General features: G+C 36.1%; 1 protein-coding gene and 2 pseudogenes across 1 annotated transcript in view; 1 reads left to right on the plus strand and 2 right to left on the minus strand.

Annotated features, from left to right (window-relative positions):
• The window catches only part of SNTG1 (syntrophin gamma 1), a 732,034-nt gene that overhangs the window by 544,223 nt on the left and 164,040 nt on the right, over nt 1–23,771 (minus strand). The gene's annotated exons all lie outside the window — the stretch shown is intronic.
• Nucleotides 6,233–6,359, minus strand: LOC129505422 (U4 spliceosomal RNA; annotated as a pseudogene).
• On the plus strand, nt 17,110–17,552 carry LOC129505330 (ubiquitin-conjugating enzyme E2 variant 1-like; annotated as a pseudogene).

Consider the following 23,771-nt stretch of genomic DNA (forward strand, 5'->3'; position numbering starts at 1 on the left):
TATATAATATATATATAATATAATATATAATTATGTATATCATATAAACCTAAAGCCTAAAATATATTATATATTATATAAACCTATATATATTTTATGTATATTATATATATATAATATATATATAAACCTAAAGCCTATATATATAAAGCCTATATATAAACCTAAAGCCTATAATATATATAATATAATATAATATAATATAATATAATATAATATAATATAATATATAATTATATATATTATATAAACCTAAAGCCTATAATATATTATATAAACCTAAAGCCTGCCTGTCAAGCTAAAGCTCCAAGACATATAAGGATTCATCTCCTGAATCCAGTAAGATCTAACAATGCGTCTTTCAAGGCTGATGCTTTTTTTTTTTTAAAGATTTTATCCATTTACTCATGAAAGACACACAGAGAGAGGCAGAGACACAGGCAGAGAGAAAAGCAGGCTCCACGCAGGGAGCCCGATATGTGACTCGATCCCAGAACTCCAGTATCACGTCCCGACCAGAAGGTAGACGCCCAATCGCTGAGCAACCCAGGCGTCCCATCAAAGCTGATACGTTTTTATTTTGTCTGGATGACGTATTCATTGATGTAAGTTGCATATTAAAGTCCTCTACTATTTTGGTATTTATATCTATTTCTCCCTTTATATATGTTTATTATTTGCTTTATATACTTAGGTGTTCCTCTGTTGGGTGCATAAATATTTACAAATAATATATATCCTGTTGTTGGATTAGCCCCTTTATCATTTTGCAATGCTCATCTTTGTTTCTAATATTAGTCTTTGCTTTATTTTATTTTTTAAAAGATTTTTATTTATTTATTCATGAAAGACACAGAGAGAGAAAGGCAGAGGGAGAAGCAGGCTCCATGCAGGGAGCCCAATATGGGACTCAATCCCGGAACTCTGGGACTGCTTGAGCCAAAGGCAGAAGCTCAACCACTGAGCCACCCAGGTATCCTCAGTCATTGTTTTAAAAGCCTATTTTGTCTGATAAATGTATAGTTACTCCAACTTTCTTATGGCTTCTATATGCATTGAATATCATTTTCCATCTCTTCATTTCAGCCTGTGTGTTTCCTTACTCTAAACGGAGCGCTTTGTAGGCAACATATAGGTCGGTCTATAGGTGGGTCTTTTGTTATAAATCCATTTAGCTATTCTACACCTTTTGATTGGAATATTTAGTCCATTTGCCTTTAAAACAATTATTGATAAGTATGTACTTATTACCACTTTGTTAATTATTTATTGGCTGGTTTTGTAGTTCCTCTCTGTTCCTTTCTCCTTCTCTTACTCTCTTCCTTTGTGATTTGATGACTTTTTTAGTGTTATACTTATAGTCCTTTATCTTTATATTTGTGTATTTACTATAGCTTTTTGTTTTCTGGTTACCATGAGGCTTACAAATAAGGACTTATAACAGGCTACTCTAAGTTGATAACAACTTAAGTTTGATCACAATCTCTTGTAAGCAGATGTAACTATAAATTAAATCTGTATATTTTTCCTATTATGAATAAAACTGTTATATCAGATAACATACACAGTCATGTACATACAAATTACTTGCTGATCGGGCCAAATGACAAGTCTCATTAGCAGACTGGACAGGGCCTCCATGTTAGAGATTTAGGATAGAAACCAAAAAAATGAAAATGGCTTTAACTCTATCCTGAAAGCTATATTTGAGTAACCTCAGGTTATCTCTTGCTATGTAACAAACTACCTTTCAAATCTAGTGCTTTAAAACAACCATCATGGAGCACCTGGGTGGTTCAGTTGGTTAAGTGTCTGACTTTGGCTCAGGTCATGCATGATCTCAGAGTTCTGGGATCGAGCCCCAAGTAATCAGGGGAGTCTGCTTCTCGGTCTCCCTTTGCTCCCCTGCTACCACTCATATGCTCTTTCTCTCTATCATATAAATAAATAAATAACCTTTAAGAAAATAATAAACAAAACAACCACCATTTTATTATTTCCAATGACAGTGTGGTTCAAGAATTCAGGCAAAGCTTGACTGGGTAATCTTGCCTGGCCTGTTAGCATTTGTGATCACCATGTGTTCAGTTGGTGACTGGGCTGGGCTACAGAGTCAAAGAAGACTTTATTCACATGCGTGGTACCATGGTAGGAATAGCTTAAAGCTAAACTTCTTGTCTCACCCTCTTTATAAAGACTAGACTTTACATATAGGTCTTTATCTGGGCCATTGTTCTTACATCAAACCTCAGGAATCCAAGGGAGAGAACAAGCAGTAGAAACTATCAGTGTTTTAAGATGTGGGCACAGAAATGGGTACAATGCACTTGTTCTTTATTCTGGTGGCCAAAGTAGTCACAGAGATTGCCCAGATTCAAATGGAGGGTAGCTATATCCCAACTCTTGAGGGAACAATGTGGAAGAATCTGTTGACACTTTTTATCTACCACATATTCATAAACATCATTTCAGAGATAATAAACTGAATTAAAGAGAACGTTCAGGTACTAATAAACTAAGGAATTATTCAGAAACATAGGGTAAAGTTTCACTTAATAAATTTTCTGTCTTCTAGTAGAGATAAATGTCAGTGATAAAATTTAAAAAATGATAAAAGCAGATCCATTTGTTTTATTCCATTATAATGATATTATTGCCAAATAATATTCCAGTGTGTGTGTGTGTGTGTGTGTGTGTGTGTGTGTGTACCACATCTTCTTTATCCATTCATCTATCAATGGACACTTCTCTTAACTATAGAGAACAAATTGATGGTTACCAGAGGGGAGGTAGATGGAAGGATGGGGGAAATAGGTAAAGGGTGAAGGTTTTTTGTGGTGAACACAGAGTAATGTATCAACTTGTTAAATCACTGCATTCTACACCTGAAAATAGTATAACCCTGTATGTTACCTACACTGGAATTAAAATTACAAAAAAGACTTATAAGTACCATATGTATTGTATATTTATCACATTTCTGAGAATATTTCATTAAAATGTTTTAGTAATTAAAAATACACAGATTTTTTAAAATGATATTATGTCCTTGCTTAAATTTATATAAGTCCTAGAAACTTAAACTATGAAAAAGTATAGCAAGTTTGACCCCTTAGTTTTATTTGCATGAATTCACTCTTGGATACATTTTTGAAAGTTGGCGTATTTTAAAAAGTCATATAACAGAAAATTACAGTTTAGCATCGTAGTTAAGAGCTCGAGCTATAAATTCAGACTGACATGGATCTTTTCTTTTGGTCAAGTAATAGAACTTTGATGATCTTCCATTGTGATAGAGGAGATAGTAGTAATTACTGCCAAGAATGGTTGATTATTAAGTGAGAATGTATATGAATTACCTAACATAATGCTGAGCATATAGGCACTCAATAAATATATTTTAACAACTTATAGTACGTGTAGGGTAAGAGACTAAGGAAAGGTATAGAATTCTAAACTGTGCCTCATACAGTTAATAATTTCTTCAGGCTCAGTCTTTTTGACAAGAAACATGAAAATAGCAGCCCAGGGATCTTCCCTTTTTATGAGTTAACTGCTTGTATAGTTTCATAGAATTGCTGTAAAAAGGTACAACAAATTGTGTCCTGAAACAATAGGAATTTATTTTAACAGTTTTAGAGGCTAGAAACTCTAAAATCAAGGTATCAGCAAGGCCACATTCCTGAGATTGAGTAGAATTTTTCATTGCCTTTTTCCAGCTTCTGGTGGTGACCAGAAATCCTTGGCCTATTCTGTTTTCAGCTATATCACTGCAGTAGGTAAAACTATCATTACTTGGTGTTCCACTGAATGTCCCAGTCTTCGCATGGTATTTTTTTTCTTCTTATAAAGATACCAGTCATATTGAATTAGGGCACATCTAATGACATTCTAATTGGATTACATTTGTGAAATCCTATTTCCAAATAAGGTCACATTCACAGTTAGTTGGGGGCAGGACATTTGGGAGGACAGAATTCAACCCATAGCAGTCTACCTTCTGATTCCCTAAAAAATTCATATTTTTTCCCATGTGCAAAATACATTTTCCCATCACAACCCCCCAAAAGCATTAGCCAAATCCAGCATCAACTCTGGGTCTAAAACCTTACCTAGATATAATCAACTCAAAAAGTCCCAAATACTGTCTTCTAAATCATCTAAATCAGTTATGAGAGAAACCTGGGATATAATTTATCTTTACACCTTAGCATCAGTGAACCTATAAAACTGGACAATCCACTTGCTTCCAAAATGGAATGGTGGGAGAGGCATAGGATAAGCATTTTCATTCTCAAAGAGAGAAATTAGAGGTATGAAAAAGTGTAATGAGTACCATGCAAGTCCAAAACTTAGCAGAAATCATTAATTTAGCTTTCAAGGCCCACGGATGTTTCAAGGCCCACCTATGTTTCAGTGCCTTTTCTCCTGACCTGAGGAGGGGCATGTTAACTCAAACCCATGCATCTTTGGCTTGGCCTCAGAGTTGCTCTGCCTTTGTTTTGTCCCATCATGGTCTTTTCCAGGCCAGGCTTGAAATGTCTCTAATGGTATAAAATTCTCATAAATCTTCAGTTTATCTCTTTAATCTCATATTTTCCTATAAACGTCAAGGAGAAAGAAGGCTTTGTGTTCCACATTTTGCTTGGAAATTTCAGTGATATGTCCAAATTCATCACTACAGATTATATAGCTCTGTTATTTATAGTGTAGTCTGTATTCACAATTTTGAAGTGGTAGTGACTCAGGAGATCAGCAGCACCATGCTTTCTTGTTCGGCAAATACATGAGTATATTTGAATCAAAATTATCACTAGCTAAAGCTGATTTGAAGGAGAAAATATGGAGTAGGCAATTTCGTTATCAGTGACACAAACTTCGGAATTTTAGCACTGACACCACTTTTCAAGTACAGAAATTCTACAAAATGACCTGATAACCTTTTCTGCTTCTGGCTCAACTTTCTACACATGCTCCCTGATGTAATGCCGGTTTGTGTTGATTGACAGATTGCAAATGCACAGTACAACATCCAAACACATATTTTGGCTACAAAGAAAAAAAGTCACAGAAAGAATTAATCTGTATTCAGTTTGGTGTGTCTGTGTAGAATCATCCTTGCATCTACTGTTTATTCTCCCCACATCTGATTGGCATGTATTTCATTTATCATCCAGGGCAGGATATCCAAAGGAAAATGTTCTGGCACTCAAGTTATTAGATCATTTTACTTCTTCACAATTTCCTATTTTCTTATACAGGATGCTCCTAAAATAAAAACCCCATCTTCTAACTTGTTCAGAGTAATAATGAATATTTTTTTTCTTTTTTGAGAATAATTCAAATTAATTTAGTTTTCTAAGAATTGCCCTCTTAACAATATTCAGAGTTATATCCCATGACCATGGAGTAGCTCTGTGTTTATTTTTATCGGCTTTAATATTTCTTAGCAATGCTTTATAGATTTCAGGGTAAACGTTTTTTATGTTTTGGTTAATTTTATTTCTAGATATTTTATAATTGTGGTTGCTATTGCTAATGGATTTTTAAAATTTCATTTTTTAGTGTCCAATGTTATTATATAGAAACACAATTTATACTCATGTTTGTCTTTTAACCTATGACCTTGCTAAACTTGTTTATCTGTTGCATTAGTTTTATTGTGGATTCTTTAGGATTTTCTACAAAAGGGATCATGTTATTTACAAATAAAGATAGTTTTATTCATTCCTATCCAATATGGATTCTTTTATTACTTATTTATGGCCTTATTGCATTGGTCAGATCTAAAGTAAAATTTTGAATATAAATGATGAAAATTGATAGTCTTACCTTGCTCTAAATTTAAGGAGAAAATGTTCACTCTTTCACTGTTAAGTCTGATGTTAATCATAGGTTTTTCAAAGACGGCCTTCATCTTATGTTTTCATCTTAGTTTGTTGAAATTGTTTTTGTCATGAATTGGATTTTGTAAAATTCTTTGGTGCTATGAAGGTAACTGTGTTTTTATCATTCATTTTGTCACTATCACTTAAATCAATACATTAATTGATTTTTGGATGTTAAATCAATCTTGCATTCTTGAATTCCACTTGATTTTTATATATACATTTTTTATAAGTTGTTAAATTTGATTTGTTAATATTTTGTTAAAGACTTCTGTGTCTATGTTCAAGATAAATGATATTCTATAATAATCCTTTCTTGTGATCTTTTTGTCTGATTTGACATTACAGTGTCCTGGAATCTAGAATAGGTTGAGAAGTGTTCTCCACTATTTTCTGAAAGACATTTTGAATTAGCAATAATCGTGCCTCGGATAAACTTCATTGGCTATGATACTGCCACTGCACAAAGCTTGAAAGACATTTTGAAGGTTATTGTTATATCTTTAATATCTGATAGAATTCAAAGTGAAGCCACTTGGGTAAGATTTTCTTTGTGGGAAGATTTTAATTGCTATTTATATATATTTTACCAGCAAGAAACATAATAAGTAATAGGTCTGCATAGATGACTTTATTACTTTAATGAGTCAGTTTGCATAATTGGTGTCTTTCTAGATATTTTTCTATTTTATCTACATTGTCTAATTTGTTGGCATACACTTGTATTAATTGTCCCTGACAGACTTTTTGCTTTCGATATAAAGTTAGGGATGTTTCCTTTCTCTTTCTTACTTTCAGGGACAGTCTACATTTGACTTTTTTTTTTTAAATCCTTTTAATGTACCGTCATTTTGTTTCATTGATTCTCTGTCTTGTTGGTTTCTTTTTAAATTGCTACTCTATAGTTTATTATTTCCTACCGTCTGCTTGATTGGGGCTTAGTTGAGTTCTTTCCTAAAGTTTCCTAAAATGAAAGCTTCAGTTAGTAACTTGTTACTTTTCTTCTTTTTTTGATATAGCATTTAAAATATAAATTTTTCTCTAAATAATGCCTAGCTGCATTTCATAAACTTGATATATTGTTTCATTTTCATTCAAGAGAAAATATTTTAGAAGTTTAATTTGTAATTTATTTTTGACACATGTATTATCACAACTGTATTGTTTAATTTCTAGACTTGTGGTTTCCCAATTTTATTCTGTGGTGGACCCTTAAATCCTTTTTTTTTTTGCCATAGAATATTCTTTGCATGACATTAATCTTTTTTACATTTATTAAGTCACTTTATTACCAGACTTGCACAAAATCTGCTATTAGAATATCCCATGTATACTTTTAAAAAATGTTTATAATTTAGTTGTTAGATGGAGTATTTAAAAATGTTTACCAGGTCAGATTCATTGATGATATTCCCAAGTTTTCTGTAGATATCCTGATTTTTTTATTGTTTTGTGTTTTATTTAAATTCAATTTGCCAACATATAGTATAATACTCAGTGCTCATCCCATCAAATGCCCTCCTCAGTGCCCATCACCCAGTCACCCCATCCACCCACCCTCCTCCCCTTCTGCAATCCTTTGGAGAGTCTCTCATCATTTGTCTTCCTAATTTTTCCTCACTCAATTTTCCTCCTTTCCCCATAATCCCTTTCACTATTATTTATATTCCCCAAATGAGTGAGACCATATAATGTTTGTCCTTCTCCGATTGACTTACTTCACTCAGCATAATACCCTCCAGTTCCATCCACGTTGAAGCAAATGGTGGTATTTGTTGTTTCTAATGGCTGAGGAATATTCCATTGTATACATAGACCACATCTTCTTTATCCATTCATCTTTCGATGGACACCGAGGCTCCTTCCACAGTTTGGCTATTGTGCACATGGCTGCTAGAAACATCGGGGTGCAGGTGTCCCGGCGTTTCATTGCATCTGTATCTTTGGGGTAAATCCCAGCAGTGCAATTGCTGGGTCGTAGGGCAGGTCTATTTTTAACTCTTTGAGGAACCTCCACGCAGTTTTCCAGAGTGGCTGCACCAGTTCACATTCCCACCAACAGTGTAAGAGGGTTCCCCTTGTCCACATCATCTCCAACATTGGTTGTTTCCTATTTTGTTAATTTTCACCATTCTGACTGGTGTGAGGTGGTATCTCATTGTGGTTTTGATTTGTATTTCCTGAAGGCAAGTGATGTGGAGGATATCCTGATTCTTTAATCTTGTTTAGAAAGGATAGTTGAAGACTTCAATTGTGGTTGTTAAATTTTCTAATTCTCCTCTTTATTATGTCCTTTTTTTGTTTCCTATATTTTGGACTCTGTTAAGTATACATGATTATATATTTTTAATTTTTTTGTGTTTAATGACAAATATTTCATTATGGAACATGACACTTTTCTCTTGTAATTTTCTTGTTTAAAATTTATTTTGTCTGATGTTAATAAAACCAGTTGAGCTTTCTATATTTGTATGTTGTATCACTTGCTGTTTTTCCATTCTCAATCTGTTTATGTCCTTGAATTGAAGATGTGTTTCTTATTGACAATGTATAGTTGCATCTTGATTTTTAATCAGAACTGACAATGTTTCATATTTAATGTTGGTACCATATTCTATTTGCTTGCCATTTGTTACTATTTTTAATTATCTGTGTCTTTTCAGCTTCTCGGTCCCCCTTTTTTTTAAACTGTATTTATTTATTTGGGGGGGAGAGAGAAACAGAGAGAGAAGGGAGAGGGAGAAGGAGAATATTGAGCAGACTCCGTGCTGAGCACAGAGCCCAATGTGCTCCTCTATCTCATGACCCATGAGATCATGACTTGAGCTAAAATCATGAATCAAATGCTTAACTGACTAAACCACCCACACACTCTATTCCCCTTTAATATCTCCTTTCGTGCTAAGAATTTTTAGTATGCTATTTTATCTGTTTATATTTTCACTATATTATTTTGAATTTTTTTTTTTTTTGGTGTTTGTCTATGATAAGGGTTGGCAGACCTTTTTCTGTAAAGGCTCACATACTAGATACTTGAGAGTTTGTGGACCGTATGTTCTTTATGGCAACTGATCAGCTTATCTCTTGTAGTGTGGAGGTGGGCAGAGCAAACATATTCATATTCATAAATATAATATTTATATATAAATTTATATTTATATATAAATATAATATTTATAAATAAAAATTTAATTATAAAACTGGTGGTTGGCCAAATCTGATCTATGGGTCATTCTTGCCCTCATGAGTTCTAAGGATTGCACTGGGTATATTAACTTGTTATAGTCTACTTCAGAACCATAATAGTTAAATTATGATAAAACAGGCAAAATTTACTATATTTCCTTATTCTCCTTCCATTTTATTCTTTTATAATATAAATAACATACATTATATCTATTTATTAATGAACCCCAAAACATAATGTGATAATTTTTACTTCATGTCATCTTATTATTTTAAATAGGTCAATAGAAGAAATGAGAATATATATTTATATATTTTTTTGCAAAAACACACACAATTGCAATTCCAGGTACCCTAAAATTTCTTTCTGTCAATTTTAATTGTTATTTCCTTTTTTTCCTTTCAGACTAAAGTATTTATTTTAGTATCTTTTGTAAGTCGGGTCTGGTAGTAACATGTTTCCTCAGGATTCTTCCTAAGAATGTCTATATACTTTGCCTTCATTTTGGTAGATGAGTTTTACTGGTTATGACATTCTTAGTTGACAATACTTTTCTGTCATCACTTTGAATATAATAAAACACTGTTTTTTGGCTATTATTTCTTTTCTTTTTAAGATTTATTTGTTTATTTATTCATTTATTCATTTATTCAAGCCTCCCTTGCCTATAGTGTATGCCTGGTTATTTCTCTACTCTAATTTGTGTTGTTTTATTTTTAAGTCTGAATTCCTGTTATTCCAAACTGCTGTTTGAATAGTTTCAGATTCATCTTAAGTAAAGGATAAACTCAAAAGACCTGCAACTCAGTCAGCTTTCTAATCCTTGTTGTCGGATCTATGTGTGTTTTGGAGAGAGTTTTATGCCAGGTCATCTTAAAGCATCCCTAGCTGTTACTTCTGATGGACTTGTTCATGTCACCTGTGCACAACGTTCAGAGGCCTTTTGCCAGGGGTGCCTGGGGTGTTAACATCCCCATCTCTGCTGTGCATGCACACTGACTCCCATCCATCAGGATCCATCAGGATCCATCAGGATGGCTGTTCTTTAGTTGCCAACAGGATTGCCAATTTAACTAACAATGCTCCATCCAAATCAAGTGAGTTTTCCGAAGTGATGTGAAGGTACGCTTTTCATAGCCTGTTCCATCCTGTTTTAGCTACTGTGCCAACAGAACCAAGGGACTTCTGGGACAGCCTTTGGCAAAACAGCCACAATCTCTTGGGCACAACTTTTCACTGTTCTTAGCTTAAGTTAAGTAGTCTTCATGAACAAATACTTCCCAGTTAGTTATATGGCTTTGGTCAAAATCAGAGCTCTGAAATAGGTGATTTTGATTTGACCAGTTCTTTAGTTGATTTTTGAGAGACAGATGTGTCTTTTCTTTTTTTCTTTTTTTTTTAATTTTTAATTTATTTATGATAGTCACAGAGAGAGAGAGAGAGGCAGAGACATAGGCAGAGAGAGAAGCAGGCTCCATGCACCGGGAGCCTGACGTGGGACTCGATCCCGGGTCTCCAGGATCGCGCCCTGGGCCAAAGGCAGGCGCCAAACCACTGCGCCACTCAGGGATCCTCAGATGTGTCTTTTCATGACAGAGGTCAGAATAGCATTTTTATATAATGCTCATACAAAGTGCTAAGTGTACTTAGGCATCTTTTTTTCTTTTCAAGAGTTGAAGTCCATTTTGTACAGTTTATCCTGTGGTGCTTACAAATAACCAAACACAGCAAAAATAATCAAAGCCTTTCAGTGAGAGAAATGGTTTATAATAGAGGAGGAATTAGGCAATTGGACGCCTGGGCTAACTTCATTACTAACATACACTTTTAAGTCTTAAATTTGTGTGTTTTATATAAAGCAACATATTCTTTCACTATCAGAATTCTATTCCTCAGAGATAGTGTATGATGCACATAAGCTGTAAGATTAAACAACTACTTCAAGCACTCATTCAATTCGTGTGTTACTAGTTCAATGTTGTCCTAACACGAATCTGAATCTGTGTCATGATATATTCCTGCTTATTGGGAAAAATGAACTGTCAGAATGATGGAACTATGTTTGCTTGTGCTTTTCATGTGTTTAATGCATCATGCTTCCTGACTTGAATACCCAGTTAGTAGTTTTGCGGTGCCTGATTATTCAAAATTATGAATCTTTGGTTCTGCAAATAATGTCATATGGTTTTTTTAATCTATAATTACTAGAAAAACCTATAGTGTGTAAATTAATACTTTATTGGTCATACTTAATATATTGATGTAACTTTTATTTAGGGCTTCTTTAAACTTTAAGTGCCAATTTTATGTGCAAACTCATGATATTGTATGCATATTCATTTCATATTGAATAAACATACCCACCTCTTAAAGACACCCCCACCCCTAATAGAGGATGGCTCATTTGGAGAAAACACTATGCTAAATATTGTGTACTGGTACAAAATTTTAAGTATATTACATTTTTGTTTTGGACAAAATCTAAATGACCAAAATTTATATGACTTTGTGTACGTTATTCATGGATCTTTTCTTTCATTATTTTGTTACTGAAGTGAGAGTAAACTATTATGGCTTAATGCTTAAAATTACTAATTATAAATCTGTTCATAATTAAAATTAAGATGTTTGTAATTATGACTAAATATGAGCATGTTTATAACTTTTATATGTATCAGTAAAAGTACAATCTCAAATTAATGTAATAGTAAGAAATGATCATGCAGCATTTTCTTTGATCCTAAATGTCCCTATTATAAAGTAATCATGAAGGGAATTAGAAAAACTGTCTTTTGTTCATTTTTAAAAATAACTTGTCTTCCATTGTGAAAACTATACACAGTTTAGAATATTAAGAAAATACAGAAAATGTATACAAGTCAAGGGAAATAATCAATAATCCCACAATCTACAGCACTAATCCTTTATAGAAAAATCCACTGGTCGCTGGAAAACATGTTTATTTCTCAGTACTTATGTCTGGACTCTCCTTTTGAAATTTAACAATTCATAAAATTAAGCTCTTTTTCCCTTTTTTTCTTCTTTCCACATTTTACAGTGAGTACCAGAGGCTCTGAGCTCTCCTGTAGGCAATGCAGAGGCAGTGTTGGATAACTCAAAGACTTTTTCCATTTAGATTCCATTCTGAGGAAGTCCAGAGCTAATGCATTCAAAGGCCAGAGACAAAAATGTATGCACAATAAAATCAGCACCTCAATATCATTAAATCCTTAGGTTCTTCCTGTTCTTCTCTATTCCTCTTTGGGCTTAATTCATTCTTAGGTTGCTTTCATTGTCACATTAGATAATTTGTGCATCAGTCTATACTAAATATCTCCTGTTCAAGTCAGGAGGATATAAAGCAAACTTGACTCCTGAGCCTGGAATATAAACTATTTCCTTCCTTGGATTAGGTCATTAAATCATGTACCAAACCTGGGAACAGCAAAAAATTTTCACATTCACTTACTTCAAAATTGCTCTCATCCAGGTTGTACCTTTAGGATATTTGGAAAAACTTACAGAACACATTTATGCAGGTCCTGGTTCAAGATGGCTACATAACATCGTGAACTCACCTTTTTCCATGGGCACACTGAGTCTTCAGCTAGGCAAGGGATAATTGCCTCTTTAAAAAAAAAAAAGATGTAAAGGCTGGCTGACTGCTACATATCAGGCAAATAGAAAACCACATTGAAGATTGCAGGAGGGGGTGGAACACAATCTTGCCATAAATTCTACCTTTGTTGAGGAAACGCACAAGTAGTAGAAAACTCAAACCCTAGAGCTTCTCCCTGAGGAGTCAAGGATTTGAACTCTACATTGGGTACCTCAAGTTTTAGGACCTGCACTTGAGAGATGAGCCCTTTAAACTTCTAACTGAGAATCAACAGGCTCAAATCCTGAGAATCACAAGATTGTAGTGAATATTACCAGTAGCTCTGTAATTGTACTTACCTGCCCCTATTCCCAGCTCAGAGGAAGTTAGTCATGCTCAGACTTAAAGTGAAGGAGGCTCACCTACTTATATTGAAATGTCAGGCTAAGGACAGGCATCTAACTTAACACACACATTTAGGAGCTTACTGAACACTCTCCAGGGGCAGAGACTCCTGGGTACCATATCTGCACTCTCTTTTGCCAGGTCCAGAGCACCAGTATCTCCGAGAACAGAGCTTTTACATATATCTGATGCCATCACTTTTATTGCTGCTATCCAGGGTACACCTGTTTACAGCTTGGCTCTAGAGGCCAAGGAAGCTTGCATTCCTAGTACAAGAGGTGACTATGGTAGCCAATGGGGCTGATGTTTATGGATCCCTTAGAACTCTAGTCAAAGAAGAAAGGGTTCTTAAAAAGCTACTACTGCTAGGGCATAGAAAGAGGCAATAGACCCAGGAGTTCTGTCTTTGTGTGAAGGAGGCCTATTAGCTAGTAATCATAGCTGCTCCCGAGAGGCAGGGTTGTAATTGTTTGCCTTGATTGCCTGGCTTTGGTGGTCAGGGGCCTTACATTCCTGGGTCTCCTGAATCTATGTAGAGAGGTGGCACTTGCCTACAGTGTGCTACAGATAGAAGACTAAGGCATGCCCCCCACCACCCTATTTTTCTTTGATGTCTTATATACTCCTTATATATCTTGGAGCTTTAGATTGACAGGCAGGCTTTAGGTTGGGTGTACATCTCACGGACTGCAGAGCTACTCTCAAGGAATGTAAGCTGCAGACACCATCTTGGTACTCTTCCTTGGCCTTACTCCAGCTTGCCAGTTATCACCCAGAAAATAGCTGTATACACTATCTGGAGCCCTGATTTTGTGACTGCTGCCTAGGGGAAAATGCTAGATTGTCTGGCCAGTGTTATATTTATTGTCTGGCCAGGGTTATATCTATGGCCCCATATGATACATTTGCATACTTTTAAAAGCTTCTGGCTGAGAATCTGCCTTCCAAACAGTCTCAGTCTCCGTCTAGGAGCCAGGATGCTCTCCCTTATGGACGCTAACAGGTCTAGGCACACCCTCAACTCCTGGGAGCTGTGAAAAGATAATAAGCTGCTTGGACAAGCACAAAAGTCTAAGTGACAACTAAGAGCTGAGGCAGTATTGAACAAGATGCTCCTCCTACATGAGGCCTCTTCTTCAAGATTGGAAGTGGTTGTTTTCTTTGTTTTTGTTTTTGTTCTTTAATCTGCCTTATAGAAAACAACATAGAGAGCCAAGCAAATGAGGAAACAAAGGAATGCATTCCATGAAAGAAAAAGATAAAAGCTTCAGGGAAAAAAAAAAAACTTAGTAAAATAGAAATAAGTAACTTAGCTGATGAAGATGCTTACTGGATTCAGGAGATGAATGGATGGACATATTGAGAACTTCAACAAAGAGATGGAAAATATAAGAAAGAAGTCACGGACCTGAGTAATAAAATAATTGAACTGAAAAAATACAGCAGTCTAGTTGAAGCAGAGGAATCAGCTGAAGGCCATGTGGTGGAACTCACCCAAAGAGCAGCAAAAAGAAAAAAAGAATGAAGAAAAAAGAAGATAGTTTCAGGGGCTTGTGGAACAATGTCAAGCAGACCAACATGCACATTGTTAAGGTCCCAGAAGGAGAAGAGAGAGAGAGAAAGGGGCAGAAGTCAAGTTTGAAGAAATATTGCCTGAAAATCTCCCTTTCCTTCCTGGGGAAGGAAACAGACATCTGGATCTAAGAAGCTCAGAGAATTTCAAATAAGATGAGCCCAACGGGACCACACCAAGACAGGTTATAATTAAAATGTCATAAGATAAAGACAAAGAGAAAATATTAAAAGCAGCAAGAAAAAAAAAAAAAAGAAAAACTTGTTATATACAAAGGAGGCCCCATAAGACTATCAGCAGATTTTTCATCACAAACTTTGCAGAACAAAAGAATATTGATAGATTCAGTGATGAAAGAAATAAACTTCCAACCAAGAATACTCTTCTTGGCAAAGTTATTATTCAGAATAAAAGGAGGGATGAAGTTTTCCAGAAAGGCAAAAGCTAATGGAATTCATTACCACTAAACCAGGCTTATCAGAAAAAAAAGTTCTTTTTTTTTAAAGATTTATTTATGTATTTATTCATGAGAGACACACAGAGAGAGAGAGAGAGAGAGAGGAGAGAGAGGCAGAGACACAGGCAGAGGGAGAAGCAGGCTCCATGCAGGGGGTCTGATGCGGGACTCGATCAGGGGTCCCCAGGATCATGCCTTGGGCCGAAGGCGGCAGTAAACCACTGAGCCACCAAGGCTGCCCAGAAAGAGTTCTTAAGGCTAAAACAAAGGGCAGTAATCAGTAACAAGAAAATTTATGAAAGAAAATATCCTTGGAAAGGTAAATATATCACAAAGATAGTACATTAATCACTTATAAAACTAGTATGAAGGTTAAAAGACAAAAGTAGTAAAAAACTATGATTACAATAATTGCAATAATAATTAAGAGATGCATATATAAAAAGATGTAAAATGCGACATCAAAAACAAAACATTGGAGGTGGAGGAAAGAGTATACTTGTTGAGCTTTACAAGAAAGTGGCAAAACACTTTTTGTTTTTGGCGCATGATAGATTTCCAATCTGGTTTCCAAAATTTAAAAATAGTTGGTAAAAGAAAAGGAAAGCTATTTTTCATTTTCAAATGATGGGAGCAATAGCTAAATTAGAACTATTCTTCCTCATCTTGACTTCCAAAAAGAAAAAGCACAAGTATTTCCATAAATAGTTTAAATTTTTCCTCATATTTGAGTAAAAAAAAAAACCAGCTATTTCTGACATTCATCAATAAATGTTTTGCTTTGGTTTTTAGATTTTATCAGAGTTAATTACTTATAACACCTTATTAACTATTGTGATGATTATACTTCTACTATCATGATATCCATTAACTCTTTATTATTTTACCACAAATTTATTGAATGTTTTCTGTTTGGGGTATTTCCCTGGGGATACAAACTCCACAATGATCCCACAAATGATCACAAGAGAAGAGACTGACAAGTTAGAAAGCACCTGCTGCCCAGCCCGATGTGTTCCAAAGTAAGCATCTGCCTCAGGCAGGGATGGGAGGGCTGTGGATGGGCAGCCTCAGACCATACCTGTTGAAGGAGGTTGACCACATCCTACCTTTGAAAGGAAAGTCTAAAGGGGTCAGAACAAGGGAATGTAGGAGATGACACATGTTCTCCTCAACCAAACTTTCCTCAGGTTCTTAGTAGACTCTGAGCCCTTTCTTAACTAGGACCAACTCTGGGCTTCCGACCTCTAATCCTATTAGAGGTCAGTTTTAACAAAAACTCTGCTAAGTCAGTGTGCAAAGAACCTTCACCCTTGAAATCTGTTCATTCTGGATATCTGACCAAGTTCCTCTGCCATCCCCCAGGAGGATCTGGTCACTCCAGCCTGCCTTCAGCAAGAAGCCTGTCAGGTCGTGTTAGCCAGAAATCCCCTTTTGCCTTTAATACTTCCGCTTAGTAATTTTCCATCCACTGGGATACATTGCTCCTTGAACATACATCCCGCTTTTCCACTTTGTATTCAGAATTGGGCCCAGTTCTATACTGAGGTCTCTTTTGCAGGAGATCCTGAGTAATATCTGTTTTATTAACTTTATCTACTGGCCAGCAATGGTTTTCTTTGACAGTTGTGGTGCCCATGAATTGTTTAGAATCAGATCCAGGGACCTCTTGCCCAGGATCCCAAATGGACACCTTTCTAAAAGTCTGTTTTCACTCTTGGCTGACTGATATGGGCTTTGCTCATGAGTCTCACTCCCGAGGGCTCTGGATGGTAATCCATTTAAACACAGTAGGACATTCTTAAAATAATCTGATCTTTAAGAATCTCAGTGTAACGTACAAGCAGCACTGGAGGCCCAGATTAACAGAGGCTGGGATAGCCCTAAACTTCTGTTGGTAAGTGGCTCAGAAGTTCGGTTGGAGCCCCCAGTTCCTCTGTTCATAAGCACAGGGCACCATTACTTAAGAAAAAGAGCCTCTTGGAGCGAGAGCAACACAAGATGGCAGCCACCACGGGCTTGGAAGTAAAAGTCCCTCACAATTTTCGACTGTTGGAAGAACTGGAAGAAGGCCAGAAAGGAGTAGGAGATGGCACAGTTAGCTGGGGTCTAGAAGATGATGAAGACATGACACTTAAAAGTTAGACAGGGATGATAATTGGGCCTCCAAGAACAATTTATGAAAACTGAATATCCAGCCTTAAAATAGAATGTGGACCTAAATACTCAGAAGCACCCCCCTTTGTAAGATTTGTAACAAAAATTAATATGAATGGACTTAATAGTTCTAATGGAGTGGTGGACCCAAGAGCCATATCAGTGCTGGCAAAATGGCAGAATTCATATAGCATCAAAGTTATCCTCAAGAGCTCCGGCACCTAATGATGTGTAAAGAAAACATGAAACCCCCTCAGCCGCCCAAAGGACAGAGTTACAGCAATTAGTCAAAAAAAGAAACCACAGCCCCCCCCCCCCCATTCGATTTAAGCAGTCATTTTCCACAGTAGTACATTTTCTAGATACGTCCTGTAGGCCTCAAAAGTACTGGAAAGGAAGCTTCCATTCAAAGGCAATTTATCTTAAGATACTGTAAACAATACTAATTTTTTTGTCCATTTGAAATACATAAGTTGTGCTATAACAAATCATCCTGCCAAGTGTAATGACTGTCCACATAGTTGAACTTCTGGGACCAAGAAAGTATATTTAAATTGATTCCCATCATAACCGGCGGGGCACATCTAACTCAACTGTGAAAAGACACATCACACAAACACCTTGCTGCTGATTACATGGCCTGGGGTCTCTGCCTTCTCCTCTTCTCCTCCTGCTGGCTACCTTCCTCCCTCCCTCCACCCAACCCTTCATCCCTGCAACAGTCCTCCAGCTTGGGGGTGGCTTTGTAGAATAGGTGTGAAGGTTTCAGGTCACTGCCTGTGGGACTACTGCTGGGTGTGCAGGGGTGCTCCAGCTGCACCCCCGGTTTCTTTTTTTTTAAGTCTTAAATGATGTCCTCCTCCCTCCAAGCCATCATCCTTTCTCCACTTCCCATGACTACCTTCAGCCGAAGCATAGATTGTAATGCCCTCTGCTCCCCTCTGAAATTGGCCTTTGGTGAGCAATTCAGAGCTTTCCCCATATTTTCTCCTCCACCTCAATCGAGGGGTGCTGCTTTTTCCTTCCTCCTCAAGTCCCTTTTTGCACCATCACCTCCCAATACTTCCTTGCTTTGGCCAGAAGCCATCAGGTAAGGTTGGAAAGAGTCTCTGACTTCCCTCGTTTAGTTTGGAACCACATTAACTCACTCTCCACCAGCCTAGGAATGCATATTGGTTCTTCAGCCCTGCCACCCTCTGCTGTCATCGTCAGCTGATGCCATTTTTTAGCTCAGGTTTTGATAAAATGAAAAGAAGAGTCACCAGGCGTACTCAGACCTGCCAGCTCTCAAAGTGCTTGGTGATAAACTTGGAGAAAGGCCACAGAAGACACTTGTAAGCACACACGATCCCTCTGTATGAATTGTTTTCTTTTCTTGTAATTGCTTTTGCTTTTAACAATTGAGGAAGTTTTAAACAGGGTTCTCATGTGGTCATCTTACAATCCATTTGGGTCTAGTTTGGAATCTGACAACTGGAACAAAAAGAACCTGGGATTTGGTGCATACTTTGGTTTTGGTGCTGCTGCGTCTCATGGTCCTCAGCAGGGATGGAGAAAGAACTCAGTGTGCACAGCAGGTCCCCAAAATTGGCGGGCTTGACTTCCTGGCAAATTGCTGCATTTTTCCACTTTTCTGTTCAGGACCACTAAATGCTGAGGAGATGTGGATGCATACTGAAATAAAAGTGATTCATTCATTGTGAAAAAAAAAAAGAAAAGAAAAGAAAAGAAAAGGAGCCCCTTGGCTGACTGAACCCATTTCGTGAACCTCTGCTTACTATACACTCCTCAAGCTGTCTGTTTCTTTTCTGATCAGCACATTTTTACTAAGAATGGTATGGAGTGTAAGTAGCCTCTTTGGGAAACCTAAAATTTCCTTAAAATGGCTCCTCTAAAGTCTCTCCCTTCCCACACATCTGCTCCCTCTTCTTCCTTTATCCACCTTACTCTTCCCTTTAGCATCCTTGAATTCTTTGATGAGGTCCCCCTTCAATCCCCATCCTGTATCCTTCATCCATGCTCTCAGCCACGCAGATCCCTCCAGCCACCTGAATCTGCTCCCCTCATCAGGATCTCTCCTGGGGCCTGGAGACCCCCAGAAGCAACCCCCTACTCTGAAAGGAGGAGGAAAGGTGAATTAGAAGTAGACTGGACAGTTTGTCCACTCAGATGAGGCCTGGAGACAACCAGACAGCTGCTTGTTGTGCCCTCCATCTCTCACCTAAAAATGCACAGTCCAGAGCCTCCATGAGGCTCACAGCCACAGAAAGTCTTAAAAGTCTCTTCTACAGAGGTGCCTGGATGGCTCAGTTGGTTAAGCATCTGCCTTTACCTCAGGTCATGATCTCAGGGTCCTGGGATGGAGCCCTGTATCCCGCCCCCTGATTAGTGGGAAGTCTACTTCTCCCTCTCCTTCTGCCATTCCCCACCTTGTGTGCTTGCACACTCTGCCTCTGTCAAATAAATAAAAATGAAATCTTAAAAAAAAAGCCTCCTCTACAAATATTGGTAAAAAAGCTTTAGCCCTCACATTGAAGAGATAATCTCAGTTTGTTCCATTTGCCAAAAGTTGAGATAAACTACATAAAGTACAGCAAAGATGTGAGCATATCACTAGGTTACCTGACTCATGGCTCAAATTTTAGAATAAAAGCTGTAAGAATACCATTTGCATCTATCATTATGTTTATGGGCATCAAATATGTATGTTATATATACATGATATATTCTTACCTCTGGTCAATATTACCAAAGTGTTTTACAAAATGAGTTAAAGGAGTTCTATTCAAACTGGCTTAGAGATAAATGAGCACTTATGTAAATTAATTATTCCTAAGATTCCAAAAGTATAGAAATTAACCCAAATGCTTTCCTTTTTTTAATATTTTTTTTATTTTTTTTTATGATAGTCACAGAGAGAGAGAGAGAGGCAGAGACACAGGCAGAGGGAGAAGCAGGCTCCATGCACCAGGAGCCCGATGTGGGATTCGATCCCGGGTCTCCAGGATCGCGCCCTGGGCCAAAGGCAGGCGCCAAACCGCTGCGCCACCCAGGGATCCCAACCCAAATGCTTTCCAAGTTCACATAACTTTGGAAATCTTGAGTGAGTAATATTAGGTTCATAGTTAGTTCAATAAAAATAGCTATATCTTCTGAGTTAGCATTAAGTACAATATAAGCATATATTTTTAATCTATTTGGGTTTACTAGCAAAATAAACTTATTTGTAAATCTCTACTAGTTGTTTAATATTATGAAAAGTATAAATTCAACTTATGAAGAAAAGAATAATATAGAGTAAAAAATGAACTGCTTGATATGTTACTTTATTCATATGAGATAGCAATAAAACTGTATTTAACTTTTAGGTTTTTGTATTTGTGACACTAATATACATATGCTGTAAAAATAGTTAGCTGGGAAATAGCTTGAGATGATGGCTAAGTCTGTTTAATATTATACTTAACAAAAAATACATGCAAAAAAATAGCCAGTTTCCAAAGTGTTTTGGTAACATGAACCCTTAGACCTAGGCTAAATTACGTTAGGTAACATTCAGTTAGAACCTAGCTCATTGCAAAGTAAGATAAACTCTTACAGCACCAATTATTGAACATAAGTTTAAATTAAATACTTTTGGCATATTATCTTTATACCATAAAGAGAAGTTAAATATATTTAGGCCTGTTAAGAAACATGTTCTTTTTGCTGCATTGAAAACTATACTATAAGGAACAATAAACCTCTAAAAAATGTGAGATGGTATCAAATTCGCTAGTATGCTACAGAATGCTGATATGTTGTAGACAGTTCAGAACTCCCAATTTTCTGTGGAAAAGTTTACTCATGGTTAGCAAGCATGACCAATATATGAAGATAAAACTACCAAAAATAGTAAGGGAAACAATTTTGCATGAAAACTATGCAAGGAAAATAAGCGGTATTTAAAGGATATATTTTCATTAAGGGGAAAAGAGTCAATTTGTCCTAAAGTTAGCTTGACTGGGTATTTCAGAATGAGACAGAGGAAAATAAAGAAAAAAATACTAACTAAACAAATTTATAGAAAGTTTGAAGAAAAAAATATGTGTGGTCAATCTGGCTAAGATCTGAATGGATTTTCATAAGCTTAATTTTTCTATATTCAATATCAAAGTACACTAGTTCAAAACACAAATTTGCTTTTTTTATTCAGTTAAAATGACAGAATTTTCTTGGATTACTGGCCTGCTCTTTATAACAATTTGTAAAATATTTTTACCTTTTGAGTAACCTCCATAGAACATGAAGATTATGTTTTTATAAGACTACTTTCTTATCCTTTATGTTAACCTTTTCCACATCTTCCATTACTTAAAATAGTAATCACTTTCACTTTTAAATAGGTAAGATTTTTTACATTTAACAGACTTGTCTTCCCAAAATCAAATCCTAAATAAAATCATATTCTTAAACTAACATTGACATCATCTAGAGGGTTCCTGAAAAATCTCAAAGGATTTATTCTTTCACCTTGTGAAAAGAGATATGTTAAAAATAATTTGGTTTATTTGATATGTTGAATGACATGATAGATACTGTCAAATAAGAAAATATGTTTTAACATTTACCAGGTTGAATTAATATAGATAAATATTATTAATATCCATATTCTAGAAATTGTGCGAAGTTCATTGAATTTTTCAGTATCCTTACTATTCATGGTATGTCTTGGTATATAATGTTATCAGTTATAAATTCAGTTATTATTTAAAATGTTGTATATGCCACAAAAATAATTACATTTTTTTTTGTCAAATGCACTCTCATCAAATCTTTAATCATGGCCATTTTAAGCCTTTTGTCATTCACACTTGTTATTTTACTTTGATGTTTACCTAAACGCTCTTGTCATCTGCTATAGGCCACAATGCTTTGTGATAGTGTTGCCTAAATAATTCTGAGTCTATACCACTGGACTGAGTTAGAATTTCCAGAATTCTAGTGGAAAAACTGACAGATTCAAGAAACTGATACCCTAAGATCAAGAAGAACAAGAATTAACTACATAGGGACTGAATGAAGTGATAAAGGATAACTATGGTTTTACTTGGTACATTGATGGTATTTTAATGATCTAGTCTCTGGATGTAAAAAACTTCCTTCCCCTTTTCTCTTCACTATAAATAATTTATAGCAATGTTATAGATTATACCATTATAAACAAAAAGGAAACATATTTTCTCCCTTCATACTCTGCCAAAATTTGGAAATTTTTATTGAGTATTCTTATTTTCATGATAACATAACTATTTGCCCAAATTAAATAAGAATTGGTTTTCTTGGTTACACAACATAATCTGAAACATTGGTTATATAACTCAGGCTTTGATGGGAGTGTCATATTTGAGAACAACATGCATAAATCAGTTTAAGGAACTAGGTTGACTTTATGGAACTAATGCTTACAAAGCCCTTTTAGAAAAACTAGATTGATATCTGGTCTAAAGGATTTCCAGCCTTGGAGGTAAGTGAGGAAAATCATTTCCTGGCAGGCCCAGGAAGGGGTATTTTGGGGACCTAGAGGAGAAAAGAATTCACTTAAATCAATAGGTATGAAAAGTGAAGTCTGGTGGTGATTCTTGGCTTGGCTTCCTAGACTCTAGGGACTTCTAAGAGTCTAATACGACATTTCTTTTGAAAGCTCCTGCAAAGCAGAGTAAATAAAGGCCTATGTGGTCAGTTAACAATCTTGCTGCACTTATGTAAATAATTAGGACAAATCTAGGAGACCAGATTTGTTTTGTAAATAGAATCAAAAGGAGGACACAGTAGAGAGAAATTTTATGTTTGAATGGAAAAACCATAGTGAATCTTGGTGAGTTCTAAATTTTCTAGCTTCCTCCAATATGTGGCTACAACTCTCAAATTAGTGCTTGCAAATTTTTTTTCCACCCGTCCACTTATCAGCGCTGTCCTCACTCCACCATCAGAAGATACTTCCAACCCAGCATCTATAAATCTTTTCGGCTGGCTACTCTCTCAGCTCAGGAACTGGGTTTTCAAACACTAATCTTTTTTTTTTCTTTCTTTTATTTCCATAGAAATTCCCCTCATTAAATGCTTGACTGCTCACAAACATCCTCTATCACCAAGTCCCAACAGTTCTGCTAGCCCTTAATGAACAAAAAGCAAGTGAATGAGAATACTGACATAATTTTTCAAGTGAAAGGAGAACATTTCTTCTTCCTCTGAACAGGAGTAACTGCCAAAGATACCCACCTTGACCAAATTTTATTCAGGTTCTTAGGAGCTCTAGTAAGTCCACAGTTGGGCATCTATCTCTGTCCTATAGAGCCATGTCACAGAAGAATTCTGCTAAGTCAGTTTATTTTTTAAAACAATTTTTAAATTTTTATTTATTTATGATAGTCACAGAGAGAGAGAGAGAGGCAGAGATATAGGCAGAGGGAGAAGCAGGCTCCATGCACCAGGAGCCCGACGTGGGATTCGATCCCGGGTCTCCA

This window comes from Nyctereutes procyonoides, unplaced genomic scaffold (genome assembly GCF_905146905.1).
Source record: "Nyctereutes procyonoides isolate TBG_1078 unplaced genomic scaffold, NYPRO_anot_genome, whole genome shotgun sequence".
NCBI lineage: Eukaryota > Metazoa > Chordata > Mammalia > Carnivora > Canidae > Nyctereutes > Nyctereutes procyonoides.